The sequence below is a fragment of the Carassius gibelio genome, chromosome A4 (genome assembly GCF_023724105.1).
Source record: "Carassius gibelio isolate Cgi1373 ecotype wild population from Czech Republic chromosome A4, carGib1.2-hapl.c, whole genome shotgun sequence".
Lineage (NCBI taxonomy): Eukaryota > Metazoa > Chordata > Actinopteri > Cypriniformes > Cyprinidae > Carassius > Carassius gibelio.
The window spans coordinates 17,021,171-17,034,192 of record NC_068374.1 but is presented as its reverse complement, the minus strand read 5'-3'; the positions used below and the strand labels follow the sequence as shown (position 1 = coordinate 17,034,192).

General features: G+C 49.6%; 15 non-coding genes across 15 annotated transcripts; 8 read left to right on the top strand and 7 right to left on the bottom strand.

The window, feature by feature from the left end:
* Window positions 1–485: 485 nt before the first annotated feature.
* On the bottom strand, window positions 486–559 carry trnam-cau (transfer RNA methionine (anticodon CAU)). Its single transcript has one exon. It is a non-coding gene; the product is annotated as a tRNA-Met (tRNA).
* Window positions 560–655: 96 nt separating this feature from the next.
* trnal-cag (transfer RNA leucine (anticodon CAG)) lies at window positions 656–738 on the top strand. Its single transcript has one exon. It is a non-coding gene; the product is annotated as a tRNA-Leu (tRNA).
* A 1,205-nt stretch (window positions 739–1,943) lies between these two features.
* On the bottom strand, window positions 1,944–2,017 carry trnam-cau (transfer RNA methionine (anticodon CAU)). Its single transcript has one exon. It is a non-coding gene; the product is annotated as a tRNA-Met (tRNA).
* Window positions 2,018–2,113: 96 nt separating this feature from the next.
* On the top strand, window positions 2,114–2,196 carry trnal-cag (transfer RNA leucine (anticodon CAG)). The gene has a single exon. It is a non-coding gene; the product is annotated as a tRNA-Leu (tRNA).
* Window positions 2,197–3,401: 1,205 nt separating this feature from the next.
* Window positions 3,402–3,475, bottom strand: trnam-cau (transfer RNA methionine (anticodon CAU)). Its single transcript has one exon. It is a non-coding gene; the product is annotated as a tRNA-Met (tRNA).
* A 96-nt stretch (window positions 3,476–3,571) lies between these two features.
* Window positions 3,572–3,654, top strand: trnal-cag (transfer RNA leucine (anticodon CAG)). The gene has a single exon. It is a non-coding gene; the product is annotated as a tRNA-Leu (tRNA).
* Window positions 3,655–4,859: 1,205 nt separating this feature from the next.
* Window positions 4,860–4,933, bottom strand: trnam-cau (transfer RNA methionine (anticodon CAU)). Its single transcript has one exon. It is a non-coding gene; the product is annotated as a tRNA-Met (tRNA).
* A 96-nt stretch (window positions 4,934–5,029) lies between these two features.
* On the top strand, window positions 5,030–5,112 carry trnal-cag (transfer RNA leucine (anticodon CAG)). The gene has a single exon. It is a non-coding gene; the product is annotated as a tRNA-Leu (tRNA).
* A 1,375-nt stretch (window positions 5,113–6,487) lies between these two features.
* Window positions 6,488–6,570, top strand: trnal-cag (transfer RNA leucine (anticodon CAG)). The gene has a single exon. It is a non-coding gene; the product is annotated as a tRNA-Leu (tRNA).
* A 1,205-nt stretch (window positions 6,571–7,775) lies between these two features.
* On the bottom strand, window positions 7,776–7,849 carry trnam-cau (transfer RNA methionine (anticodon CAU)). The gene has a single exon. It is a non-coding gene; the product is annotated as a tRNA-Met (tRNA).
* Window positions 7,850–7,945: 96 nt separating this feature from the next.
* On the top strand, window positions 7,946–8,028 carry trnal-cag (transfer RNA leucine (anticodon CAG)). The gene has a single exon. It is a non-coding gene; the product is annotated as a tRNA-Leu (tRNA).
* Window positions 8,029–9,233: 1,205 nt separating this feature from the next.
* Window positions 9,234–9,307, bottom strand: trnam-cau (transfer RNA methionine (anticodon CAU)). Its single transcript has one exon. It is a non-coding gene; the product is annotated as a tRNA-Met (tRNA).
* A 96-nt stretch (window positions 9,308–9,403) lies between these two features.
* trnal-cag (transfer RNA leucine (anticodon CAG)) lies at window positions 9,404–9,486 on the top strand. The gene has a single exon. It is a non-coding gene; the product is annotated as a tRNA-Leu (tRNA).
* A 1,375-nt stretch (window positions 9,487–10,861) lies between these two features.
* trnal-cag (transfer RNA leucine (anticodon CAG)) lies at window positions 10,862–10,944 on the top strand. Its single transcript has one exon. It is a non-coding gene; the product is annotated as a tRNA-Leu (tRNA).
* Window positions 10,945–12,149: 1,205 nt separating this feature from the next.
* On the bottom strand, window positions 12,150–12,223 carry trnam-cau (transfer RNA methionine (anticodon CAU)). Its single transcript has one exon. It is a non-coding gene; the product is annotated as a tRNA-Met (tRNA).
* Window positions 12,224–13,022: the final 799 nt, after the last annotated feature.

Here is a 13,022-nt window from a genome sequence, read left to right as displayed (position 1 = left end):
ATGCTATTGCTGCCTTCATGTAGCATTAGCCAGCATGCATGCAGAATTTTGACTTCACTGTAAATAAAAGGATTGCACGGGCCTACACGCAATGTCGCTGGATGAGATTCAGGGAATTTACCTGGAACCTCACAGTTTTCCACAAAGCATCATTTCACCTGCCCTGAAGAGGAGCTGTGGCCTTTTGCCCCCAGGAGACACAGGGAAACCCACACGAAAGGGGACAGAGAACCTCACTCTTTCTTTCTAAGCCACGGGTGTCAAACTCAGTCCCTGGAAGGCCGGAGACCTGCAGAGTTTAGATTCAAGCCTGATAGAACACACCTGATCCAACTAATCATGCCCTTCAGGCTCATTTGAAAACTACATGCCTTGTGTGTTTGAGAAGGGTTGGAACAACACTCTACAGGGCTCGGGCCCTAAAGGAATTTAGTTTGACACCCCTGGTCTAAGCTCTCTCAGTTATCAGAAAAAAAGAACCAGCCTGCCCCGTGTGAGGCTCGAACTCACGACCTTCAGATTATGAGACTGACGCGCTGCCTAACTGCGCCAACGAGGCCCGTGGGCTAAAGGGGGCCCGAACAGAGAAAAAGTAGCTTCTAGGTCCCTGGTTTCAGGTGAGGCTCGAACAGGCCATCTCTAGCCAGGCAAGGGTGTCAGGATGGCCGAGCGGTCTAAGGCGCTGCGTTCAGGTCGCAGTCTCCCCTGGAGGCGTGGGTTCGAATCCCACTTCTGGCAGACCTATCCTTTGGCTGCAGACAGAGACTTCAGTCTTCTGCTACGTTGGGCAAGCAGGGCGTTAACTTTGACAAAACGACGCATTAGGCAAATGCTAGTATTAATTGGGCAGGCGTTGAAGACAAGGATGAGTTTTTAGACACTTTTTGAAAAGGGTTAAAGCATCCGCTGCTCGAATTGAGATAGGCAGGCCGATCCACCAGCTGGGAACAGTCCAGGAAAAGGTCCTTGAGAGTGATTTTGTGCCTCTTTGGGATGGCACCACGAGGCATCGTTCACTTGCAGAAAGCAAGCGTAGGTCTGCACCAGCGACTTTAGGTATATTGCTGCAGAGCCAGTGGTTATCTTGTAGGCAAAAATCAGTACCTTGAATCTGATGCGAAAAGCTATTGGTAGCCAGTGCAAAATTATGAAGAGAGGTGTGACGTGGGCTTTATTTGGCTCGTTGAAGACCAGTCTCGCTGCTGCATCCTGGATCAGTTGCAGAGGCTTGATAGTACGTGCCGGAAGACCCGCCAAGGGAGCATAGCAGTAGTCCAGTCTGGAGAAAACAAAGAGCTTGGACAAGGAGTTGTGTGGCCTGCTCTGATCGGAAGGGTCTAATCTTCCGAACGTTGTACAAGGCAAATCTTCAGGACCGGGCCAGTGCAGCAATATGGCCTTTGAAACTTCACAAAACCTCAGGAGGACGTGGCCACGTGTTACATGAATATGAGAGGGATGCTATTGCTGCCTTCATGTAGCATTAGCCAGCATGCATGCAGAATTTTGACTTCACTGTAAATAAAAGGATTGCACGGGCCTACACGCAATGTCGCTGGATGAGATTCAGGGAATTTACCTGGAACCTCACAGTTTTCCACAAAGCATCATTTCACCTGCCCTGAAGAGGAGCTGTGGCCTTTTGCCCCCAGGAGACACAGGGAAACCCACACGAAAGGGGACAGAGAACCTCACTCTTTCTTTCTAAGCCACGGGTGTCAAACTCAGTCCCTGGAAGGCCGGAGACCTGCAGAGTTTAGATTCAAGCCTGATAGAACACACCTGATCCAACTAATCATGCCCTTCAGGCTCATTTGAAAACTACATGCCTTGTGTGTTTGAGAAGGGTTGGAACAACACTCTACAGGGCTCGGGCCCTAAAGGAATTTAGTTTGACACCCCTGGTCTAAGCTCTCTCAGTTATCAGAAAAAAAGAACCAGCCTGCCCCGTGTGAGGCTCGAACTCACGACCTTCAGATTATGAGACTGACGCGCTGCCTAACTGCGCCAACGAGGCCCATGGGCTAAAGGGGGCCCGAACAGAGAAAAAGTAGCTTCTAGGTCCCTGGTTTCAGGTGAGGCTCGAACAGGCCATCTCTAGCCAGGCAAGGGTGTCAGGATGGCCGAGCGGTCTAAGGCGCTGCGTTCAGGTCGCAGTCTCCCCTGGAGGCGTGGGTTCGAATCCCACTTCTGGCAGACCTATCCTTTGGCTGCAGACAGAGACTTCAGTCTTCTGCTACGTTGGGCAAGCAGGGCGTTAACTTTGACAAAACGACGCATTAGGCAAATGCTAGTATTAATTGGGCAGGCGTTGAAGACAAGGATGAGTTTTTAGACACTTTTTGAAAAGGGTTAAAGCATCCGCTGCTCGAATTGAGATAGGCAGGCCGATCCACCAGCTGGGAACAGTCCAGGAAAAGGTCCTTGAGAGTGATTTTGTGCCTCTTTGGGATGGCACCACGAGGCATCGTTCACTTGCAGAAAGCAAGCGTAGGTCTGCACCAGCGACTTTAGGTATATTGCTGCAGAGCCAGTGGTTATCTTGTAGGCAAACATCAGTACCTTGAATCTGATGCGAACAGCTATTGGTAGCCAGTGCAAAATTATGAAGAGAGGTGTGACGTGGGCTTTCTTTGGCTCGTTGAAGACCAGTCTCGCTGCTGCATCCTGGATCAGTTGCAGAGGCTTGATAGTACGTGCCGGAAGACCCGCCAAGGGAGCATAGCAGTAGTCCAGTCTGGAGAAAACAAAGAGCTTGGACAAGGAGTTGTGTGGCCTGCTCTGATCGGAAGGGTCTAATCTTCCGAACGTTGTACAAGGCAAATCTTCAGGACCGGGCCAGTGCAGCAATATGGCCTTTGAAACTTCACAAAACCTCAGGAGGACGTGGCCACGTGTTACATGAATATGAGAGGGATGCTATTGCTGCCTTCATGTAGCATTAGCCAGCATGCATGCAGAATTTTGACTTCACTGTAAATAAAAGGATTGCACGGGCCTACACGCAATGTCGCTGGATGAGATTCAGGGAATTTACCTGGAACCTCACAGTTTTCCACAAAGCATCATTTCACCTGCCCTGAAGAGGAGCTGTGGCCTTTTGCCCCCAGGAGACACAGGGAAACCCACACGAAAGGGGACAGAGAACCTCACTCTTTCTTTCTAAGCCACGGGTGTCAAACTCAGTCCCTGGAAGGCCGGAGACCTGCAGAGTTTAGATTCAAGCCTGATAGAACACACCTGATCCAACTAATCATGCCCTTCAGGCTCATTTGAAAACTACATGCCTTGTGTGTTTGAGAAGGGTTGGAACAACACTCTACAGGGCTCGGGCCCTAAAGGAATTTAGTTTGACACCCCTGGTCTAAGCTCTCTCAGTTATCAGAAAAAAAGAACCAGCCTGCCCCGTGTGAGGCTCGAACTCACGACCTTCAGATTATGAGACTGACGCGCTGCCTAACTGCGCCAACGAGGCCCGTGGGCTAAAGGGGGCCCGAACAGAGAAAAAGTAGCTTCTAGGTCCCTGGTTTCAGGTGAGGCTCGAACAGGCCATCTCTAGCCAGGCAAGGGTGTCAGGATGGCCGAGCGGTCTAAGGCGCTGCGTTCAGGTCGCAGTCTCCCCTGGAGGCGTGGGTTCGAATCCCACTTCTGGCAGACCTATCCTTTGGCTGCAGACAGAGACTTCAGTCTTCTGCTACGTTGGGCAAGCAGGGCGTTAACTTTGACAAAACGACGCATTAGGCAAATGCTAGTATTAATTGGGCAGGCGTTGAAGACAAGGATGAGTTTTTAGACACTTTTTGAAAAGGGTTAAAGCATCCGCTGCTCGAATTGAGATAGGCAGGCCGATCCACCAGCTGGGAACAGTCCAGGAAAAGGTCCTTGAGAGTGATTTTGTGCCTCTTTGGGATGGCACCACGAGGCATCGTTCACTTGCAGAAAGCAAGCGTAGGTCTGCACCAGCGACTTTAGGTATATTGCTGCAGAGCCAGTGGTTATCTTGTAGGCAAAAATCAGTACCTTGAATCTGATGCGAAAAGCTATTGGTAGCCAGTGCAAAATTATGAAGAGAGGTGTGACGTGGGCTTTATTTGGCTCGTTGAAGACCAGTCTCGCTGCTGCATCCTGGATCAGTTGCAGAGGCTTGATAGTACGTGCCGGAAGACCCGCCAAGGGAGCATAGCAGTAGTCCAGTCTGGAGAAAACAAAGAGCTTGGACAAGGAGTTGTGTGGCCTGCTCTGATCGGAAGGGTCTAATCTTCCGAACGTTGTACAAGGCAAATCTTCAGGACCGGGCCAGTGCAGCAATATGGCCTTTGAAACTTCACAAAACCTCAGGAGGACGTGGCCACGTGTTACATGAATATGAGAGGGATGCTATTGCTGCCTTCATGTAGCATTAGCCAGCATGCATGCAGAATTTTGACTTCACTGTAAATAAAAGGATTGCACGGGCCTACACGCAATGTCGCTGGATGAGATTCAGGGAATTTACCTGGAACCTCACAGTTTTCCACAAAGCATCATTTCACCTGCCCTGAAGAGGAGCTGTGGCCTTTTGCCCCCAGGAGACACAGGGAAACCCACACGAAAGGGGACAGAGAACCTCACTCTTTCTTTCTAAGCCACGGGTGTCAAACTCAGTCCCTGGAAGGCCGGAGACCTGCAGAGTTTAGATTCAAGCCTGATAGAACACACCTGATCCAACTAATCATGCCCTTCAGGCTCATTTGAAAACTACATGCCTTGTGTGTTTGAGAAGGGTTGGAACAACACTCTACAGGGCTCGGGCCCTAAAGGAATTTAGTTTGACACCCCTGGTCTAAGCTCTCTCAGTTATCAGAAAAAAAGAACCAGCCTGCCCCGTGTGAGGCTCGAACTCACGACCTTCAGATTATGAGACTGACGCGCTGCCTAACTGCGCCAACGAGGCCCATGGGCTAAAGGGGGCCCGAACAGAGAAAAAGTAGCTTCTAGGTCCCTGGTTTCAGGTGAGGCTCGAACAGGCCATCTCTAGCCAGGCAAGGGTGTCAGGATGGCCGAGCGGTCTAAGGCGCTGCGTTCAGGTCGCAGTCTCCCCTGGAGGCGTGGGTTCGAATCCCACTTCTGGCAGACCTATCCTTTGGCTGCAGACAGAGACTTCAGTCTTCTGCTACGTTGGGCAAGCAGGGCGTTAACTTTGACAAAACGACGCATTAGGCAAATGCTAGTATTAATTGGGCAGGCGTTGAAGACAAGGATGAGTTTTTAGACACTTTTTGAAAAGGGTTAAAGCATCCGCTGCTCGAATTGAGATAGGCAGGCCGATCCACCAGCTGGGAACAGTCCAGGAAAAGGTCCTTGAGAGTGATTTTGTGCCTCTTTGGGATGGCACCACGAGGCATCGTTCACTTGCAGAAAGCAAGCGTAGGTCTGCACCAGCGACTTTAGGTATATTGCTGCAGAGCCAGTGGTTATCTTGTAGGCAAACATCAGTACCTTGAATCTGATGCGAAAAGCTATTGGTAGCCAGTGCAAAATTATGAAGAGAGGTGTGACGTGGGCTTTCTTTGGCTCGTTGAAGACCAGTCTCGCTGCTGCATCCTGGATCAGTTGCAGAGGCTTGATAGTACGTGCCGGAAGACCCGCCAAGGGAGCATAGCAGTAGTCCAGTCTGGAGAAAACAAAGAGCTTGGACAAGGAGTTGTGTGGCCTGCTCTGATCGGAAGGGTCTAATCTTCCGAACGTTGTACAAGGCAAATCTTCAGGACCGGGCCAGTGCAGCAATATGGCCTTTGAAACTTCACAAAACCTCAGGAGGACGTGGCCACGTGTTACATGAATATGAGAGGGATGCTATTGCTGCCTTCATGTAGCATTAGCCAGCATGCATGCAGAATTTTGACTTCACTGTAAATAAAAGGATTGCACGGGCCTACACGCAATGTCGCTGGATGAGATTCAGGGAATTTACCTGGAACCTCACAGTTTTCCACAAAGCATCATTTCACCTGCCCTGAAGAGGAGCTGTGGCCTTTTGCCCCCAGGAGACACAGGGAAACCCACACGAAAGGGGACAGAGAACCTCACTCTTTCTTTCTAAGCCAAGGGTGTCAAACTCAGTCCCTGGAAGGCCGGAGACCTGCAGAGTTTAGATTCAAGCCTGATAGAACACACCTGATCCAACTAATCATGCCCTTCAGGCTCATTTGAAAACTACATGCCTTGTGTGTTTGAGAAGGGTTGGAACAACACTCTACAGGGCTCGGGCCCTAAAGGAATTTAGTTTGACACCCCTGGTCTAAGCTCTCTCAGTTATCAGAAAAAAAGAACCAGCCTGCCCCGTGTGAGGCTCGAACTCACGACCTTCAGATTATGAGACTGACGCGCTGCCTAACTGCGCCAACGAGGACCGTGGGCTAAAGGGGGCCCGAACAGAGAAAAAGTAGCTTCTAGGTCCCTGGTTTCAGGTGCGGCTCGAACAGGCCATCTCTAGCCAGGCAAGGGTGTCAGGATGGCCGAGCGGTCTAAGGCGCTGCGTTCAGGTCGCAGTCTCCCCTGGAGGCGTGGGTTCGAATCCCACTTCTGACAGACCTATCCTTTGGCTGCAGACAGAGACTTCAGTCTTCTGCTACGTTGGGCCAGCAGGGCGTTAACTTTGACAAAACGACGCATTAGGCAAATGCTAGTATTAATTGGGCAGGCGTTGAAGACAAGGATGAGTTTTTAGACACTTTTTGAAAAGGGTTAAAGCCTCCGCTGCTCGAATTGAGATAGGCAGGCCGATCCACCAGCTGGGAACAGTCCAGGAAAAGGTCCTTGAGAGTGATTTTGTGCCTCTTTGGGATGGCACCACGAGGCATCGTTCACTTGCAGAAAGCAAGCATAGGTCTGCACCAGCGACTTTAGGTATATTGCTGCAGAGCCAGTGGTTATCTTGTAGGCAAACATCAGTACCTTGAATCTGATGCGAACAGCTATTGGTAGCCAGTGCAAAATTATGAAGAGAGGTGTGACGTGGGCTTTCTTTGGCTCGTTGAAGACCAGTCTCGCTGCTGCATCCTGGATCAGTTGCAGAGGCTTGATAGTACGTGCCGGAAGACCCGCCAAGGGAGCATAGAAGTAGTCCAGTCTGGAGAAAACAAAGAGCTTGGACAAGGAGTTGTGTGGCCTGCTCTGATCGGAAGGGTCTAATCTTCCGAACGTTGTACAAGGCAAATCTTCAGGACCGGGCCAGTGCAGCAATATGGCCTTTGAAACTTCACAAAACCTTAGGAGGACGTGGCCACGTGTTACATGAATATGAGAGGGATGCTATTGCTGCCTTCATGTAGCATTAGCCAGCATGCATGCAGAATTTTGACTTCACTGTAAATAAAAGGATTGCACGGGCCTACACGCAATGTCGCTGGATGAGATTCAGGGAATTTACCTGGAACCTCACAGTTTTCCACAAAGCATCATTTCACCTGCCCTGAAGAGGAGCTGTGGCCTTTTGCCCCCAGGAGACACAGGGAAACCCACACGAAAGGGGACAGAGAACCTCACTCTTTCTTTCTAAGCCACGGGTGTCAAACTCAGTCCCTGGAAGGCCGGAGACCTGCAGAGTTTAGATTCAAGCCTGATAGAACACACCTGATCCAACTAATCATGCCCTTCAGGCTCATTTGAAAACTACATGCCTTGTGTGTTTGAGAAGGGTTGGAACAACACTCTACAGGGCTCGGGCCCTAAAGGAATTTAGTTTGACACCCCTGGTCTAAGCTCTCTCAGTTATCAGAAAAAAAGAACCAGCCTGCCCCGTGTGAGGCTCGAACTCACGACCTTCAGATTATGAGACTGACGCGCTGCCTAACTGCGCCAACGAGGCCCGTGGGCTAAAGGGGGCCCGAACAGAGAAAAAGTAGCTTCTAGGTCCCTGGTTTCAGGTGAGGCTCGAACAGGCCATCTCTAGCCAGGCAAGGGTGTCAGGATGGCCGAGCGGTCTAAGGCGCTGCGTTCAGGTCGCAGTCTCCCCTGGAGGCGTGGGTTCGAATCCCACTTCTGGCAGACCTATCCTTTGGCTGCAGACAGAGACTTCAGTCTTCTGCTACGTTGGGCAAGCAGGGCGTTAACTTTGACAAAACGACGCATTAGGCAAATGCTAGTATTAATTGGGCAGGCGTTGAAGACAAGGATGAGTTTTTAGACACTTTTTGAAAAGGGTTAAAGCATCCGCTGCTCGAATTGAGATAGGCAGGCCGATCCACCAGCTGGGAACAGTCCAGGAAAAGGTCCTTGAGAGTGATTTTGTGCCTCTTTGGGATGGCACCACGAGGCATCGTTCACTTGCAGAAAGCAAGCGTAGGTCTGCACCAGCGACTTTAGGTATATTGCTGCAGAGCCAGTGGTTATCTTGTAGGCAAAAATCAGTACCTTGAATCTGATGCGAAAAGCTATTGGTAGCCAGTGCAAAATTATGAAGAGAGGTGTGACGTGGGCTTTATTTGGCTCGTTGAAGACCAGTCTCGCTGCTGCATCCTGGATCAGTTGCAGAGGCTTGATAGTACGTGCCGGAAGACCCGCCAAGGGAGCATAGCAGTAGTCCAGTCTGGAGAAAACAAAGAGCTTGGACAAGGAGTTGTGTGGCCTGCTCTGATCGGAAGGGTCTAATCTTCCGAACGTTGTACAAGGCAAATCTTCAGGACCGGGCCAGTGCAGCAATATGGCCTTTGAAACTTCACAAAACCTCAGGAGGACGTGGCCACGTGTTACATGAATATGAGAGGGATGCTATTGCTGCCTTCATGTAGCATTAGCCAGCATGCATGCAGAATTTTGACTTCACTGTAAATAAAAGGATTGCACGGGCCTACACGCAATGTCGCTGGATGAGATTCAGGGAATTTACCTGGAACCTCACAGTTTTCCACAAAGCATCATTTCACCTGCCCTGAAGAGGAGCTGTGGCCTTTTGCCCCCAGGAGACACAGGGAAACCCACACGAAAGGGGACAGAGAACCTCACTCTTTCTTTCTAAGCCACGGGTGTCAAACTCAGTCCCTGGAAGGCCGGAGACCTGCAGAGTTTAGATTCAAGCCTGATAGAACACACCTGATCCAACTAATCATGCCCTTCAGGCTCATTTGAAAACTACATGCCTTGTGTGTTTGAGAAGGGTTGGAACAACACTCTACAGGGCTCGGGCCCTAAAGGAATTTAGTTTGACACCCCTGGTCTAAGCTCTCTCAGTTATCAGAAAAAAAGAACCAGCCTGCCCCGTGTGAGGCTCGAACTCACGACCTTCAGATTATGAGACTGACGCGCTGCCTAACTGCGCCAACGAGGCCCATGGGCTAAAGGGGGCCCGAACAGAGAAAAAGTAGCTTCTAGGTCCCTGGTTTCAGGTGAGGCTCGAACAGGCCATCTCTAGCCAGGCAAGGGTGTCAGGATGGCCGAGCGGTCTAAGGCGCTGCGTTCAGGTCGCAGTCTCCCCTGGAGGCGTGGGTTCGAATCCCACTTCTGGCAGACCTATCCTTTGGCTGCAGACAGAGACTTCAGTCTTCTGCTACGTTGGGCAAGCAGGGCGTTAACTTTGACAAAACGACGCATTAGGCAAATGCTAGTATTAATTGGGCAGGCGTTGAAGACAAGGATGAGTTTTTAGACACTTTTTGAAAAGGGTTAAAGCATCCGCTGCTCGAATTGAGATAGGCAGGCCGATCCACCAGCTGGGAACAGTCCAGGAAAAGGTCCTTGAGAGTGATTTTGTGCCTCTTTGGGATGGCACCACGAGGCATCGTTCACTTGCAGAAAGCAAGCGTAGGTCTGCACCAGCGACTTTAGGTATATTGCTGCAGAGCCAGTGGTTATCTTGTAGGCAAACATCAGTACCTTGAATCTGATGCGAAAAGCTATTGGTAGCCAGTGCAAAATTATGAAGAGAGGTGTGACGTGGGCTTTCTTTGGCTCGTTGAAGACCAGTCTCGCTGCTGCATCCTGGATCAGTTGCAGAGGCTTGATAGTACGTGCCGGAAGACCCGCCAAGGGAGCATAGCAGTAGTCCAGTCTGGAGAAAACAAAGAGCTTGGACAAGGAGTTGTGTGGCCTGCTCTGATCGGAAGGGTCTAATCTTCCGAACGTTGTACAAGGCAAATCTTCAGGACCGGGCCAGTGCAGCAATATGGCCTTTGAAACTTCACAAAACCTCAGGAGGACGTGGCCACGTGTTACATGAATATGAGAGGGATGCTATTGCTGCCTTCATGTAGCATTAGCCAGCATGCATGCAGAATTTTGACTTCACTGTAAATAAAAGGATTGCACGGGCCTACACGCAATGTCGCTGGATGAGATTCAGGGAATTTACCTGGAACCTCACAGTTTTCCACAAAGCATCATTTCACCTGCCCTGAAGAGGAGCTGTGGCCTTTTGCCCCCAGGAGACACAGGGAAACCCACACGAAAGGGGACAGAGAACCTCACTCTTTCTTTCTAAGCCAAGGGTGTCAAACTCAGTCCCTGGAAGGCCGGAGACCTGCAGAGTTTAGATTCAAGCCTGATAGAACACACCTGATCCAACTAATCATGCCCTTCAGGCTCATTTGAAAACTACATGCCTTGTGTGTTTGAGAAGGGTTGGAACAACACTCTACAGGGCTCGGGCCCTAAAGGAATTTAGTTTGACACCCCTGGTCTAAGCTCTCTCAGTTATCAGAAAAAAAGAACCAGCCTGCCCCGTGTGAGGCTCGAACTCACGACCTTCAGATTATGAGACTGACGCGCTGCCTAACTGCGCCAACGAGGACCGTGGGCTAAAGGGGGCCCGAACAGAGAAAAAGTAGCTTCTAGGTCCCTGGTTTCAGGTGCGGCTCGAACAGGCCATCTCTAGCCAGGCAAGGGTGTCAGGATGGCCGAGCGGTCTAAGGCGCTGCGTTCAGGTCGCAGTCTCCCCTGGAGGCGTGGGTTCGAATCCCACTTCTGACAGACCTATCCTTTGGCTGCAGACAGAGACTTCAGTCTTCTGCTACGTTGGGCCAGCAGGGCGTTAACTTTGACAAAACGACGCATTAGGCAAATGCTAGTATTAATTGGGCAGGCGTTGAAGACAAGGATGAGTTTTTAGACACTTTTTGAAAAGGGTTAAAGCCTCCGCTGCTCGAATTGAGATAGGCAGGCCGATCCACCAGCTGGGAACAGTCCAGGAAAAGGTCCTTGAGAGTGATTTTGTGCCTCTTTGGGATGGCACCACGAGGCATCGTTCACTTGCAGAAAGCAAGCATAGGTCTGCACCAGCGACTTTAGGTATATTGCTGCAGAGCCAGTGGTTATCTTGTAGGCAAACATCAGTACCTTGAATCTGATGCGAACAGCTATTGGTAGCCAGTGCAAAATTATGAAGAGAGGTGTGACGTGGGCTTTCTTTGGCTCGTTGAAGACCAGTCTCGCTGCTGCATCCTGGATCAGTTGCAGAGGCTTGATAGTACGTGCCGGAAGACCCGCCAAGGGAGCATAGAAGTAGTCCAGTCTGGAGAAAACAAAGAGCTTGGACAAGGAGTTGTGTGGCCTGCTCTGATCGGAAGGGTCTAATCTTCCGAACGTTGTACAAGGCAAATCTTCAGGACCGGGCCAGTGCAGCAATATGGCCTTTGAAACTTCACAAAACCTTAGGAGGACGTGGCCACGTGTTACATGAATATGAGAGGGATGCTATTGCTGCCTTCATGTAGCATTAGCCAGCATGCATGCAGAATTTTGACTTCACTGTAAATAAAAGGATTGCACGGGCCTACACGCAATGTCGCTGGATGAGATTCAGGGAATTTACCTGGAACCTCACAGTTTTCCACAAAGCATCATTTCACCTGCCCTGAAGAGGAGCTGTGGCCTTTTGCCCCCAGGAGACACAGGGAAACCCACACGAAAGGGGACAGAGAACCTCACTCTTTCTTTCTAAGCCACGGGTGTCAAACTCAGTCCCTGGAAGGCCGGAGACCTGCAGAGTTTAGATTCAAGCCTGATAGAACACACCTGATCCAACTAATCATGCCCTTCAGGCTCATTTGAAAACTACATGCCTTGTGTGTTTGAGAAGGGTTGGAACAACACTCTACAGGGCTCGGGCCCTAAAGGAATTTAGTTTGACACCCCTGGTCTAAGCTCTCTCAGTTATCAGAAAAAAAGAACCAGCCTGCCCCGTGTGAGGCTCGAACTCACGACCTTCAGATTATGAGACTGACGCGCTGCCTAACTGCGCCAACGAGGCCCGTGGGCTAAAGGGGGCCCGAACAGAGAAAAAGTAGCTTCTAGGTCCCTGGTTTCAGGTGCGGCTCGAACAGGCCATCTCTAGCCAGGCAAGGGTGTCAGGATGGCCGAGCGGTCTAAGGCGCTGCGTCGAAGCTGGGGAACAATAGTCCGTCAAAGACGGGGAAGAAGGGAAGAAAAGAGGGAAGGAAGAAAAAGAGAAGGGGAAGAAGAGAAAGAAAAAATGAAGAAAAGAAAGGGTGAAATTTGATGTTCAAAGACGGATCTTCCTTAGCATGCGCGCAGTGATACATCTTCCGGTTTCTTCTTGCGGTAAATTCGCGCATTTATATTACACTGTTTTCTATTGCAGGTGCTCCCCTCGACCCGGGTTCGAATCCAGCTAAAGACAACTTTTTGTTTTATTGTTAATTGCTTTAAATAAATGAAGTTTCAAGGTTAATTAAATGTATATATGTGCTTGTTTGATATTTTTTTATTACATTTTAATACACCAATGGAAATGTGTTTTGTTATTATTAGTTATTTAGTAGTTGTTGTATTATTTTTGTTATTAAGCATGTTATTATGTGTAGTTGTATTCATATTTATTTTAAGCATGTTATTAGTTGTGATTTTATTGATATTAAATCAGATTTTTTTAAGGTTACATTCATTCAAGACACCTTTAAATCTGTCATTTTTAATTAAAAAAGGATGCAAAAATAGTCATTATTATGCTTAAAAATGTCTGTGACAAATGACAAAGTGCAAATTATCTTTTTATAGGAATACGTTCTATTGTTGCAGTGTACTGATGA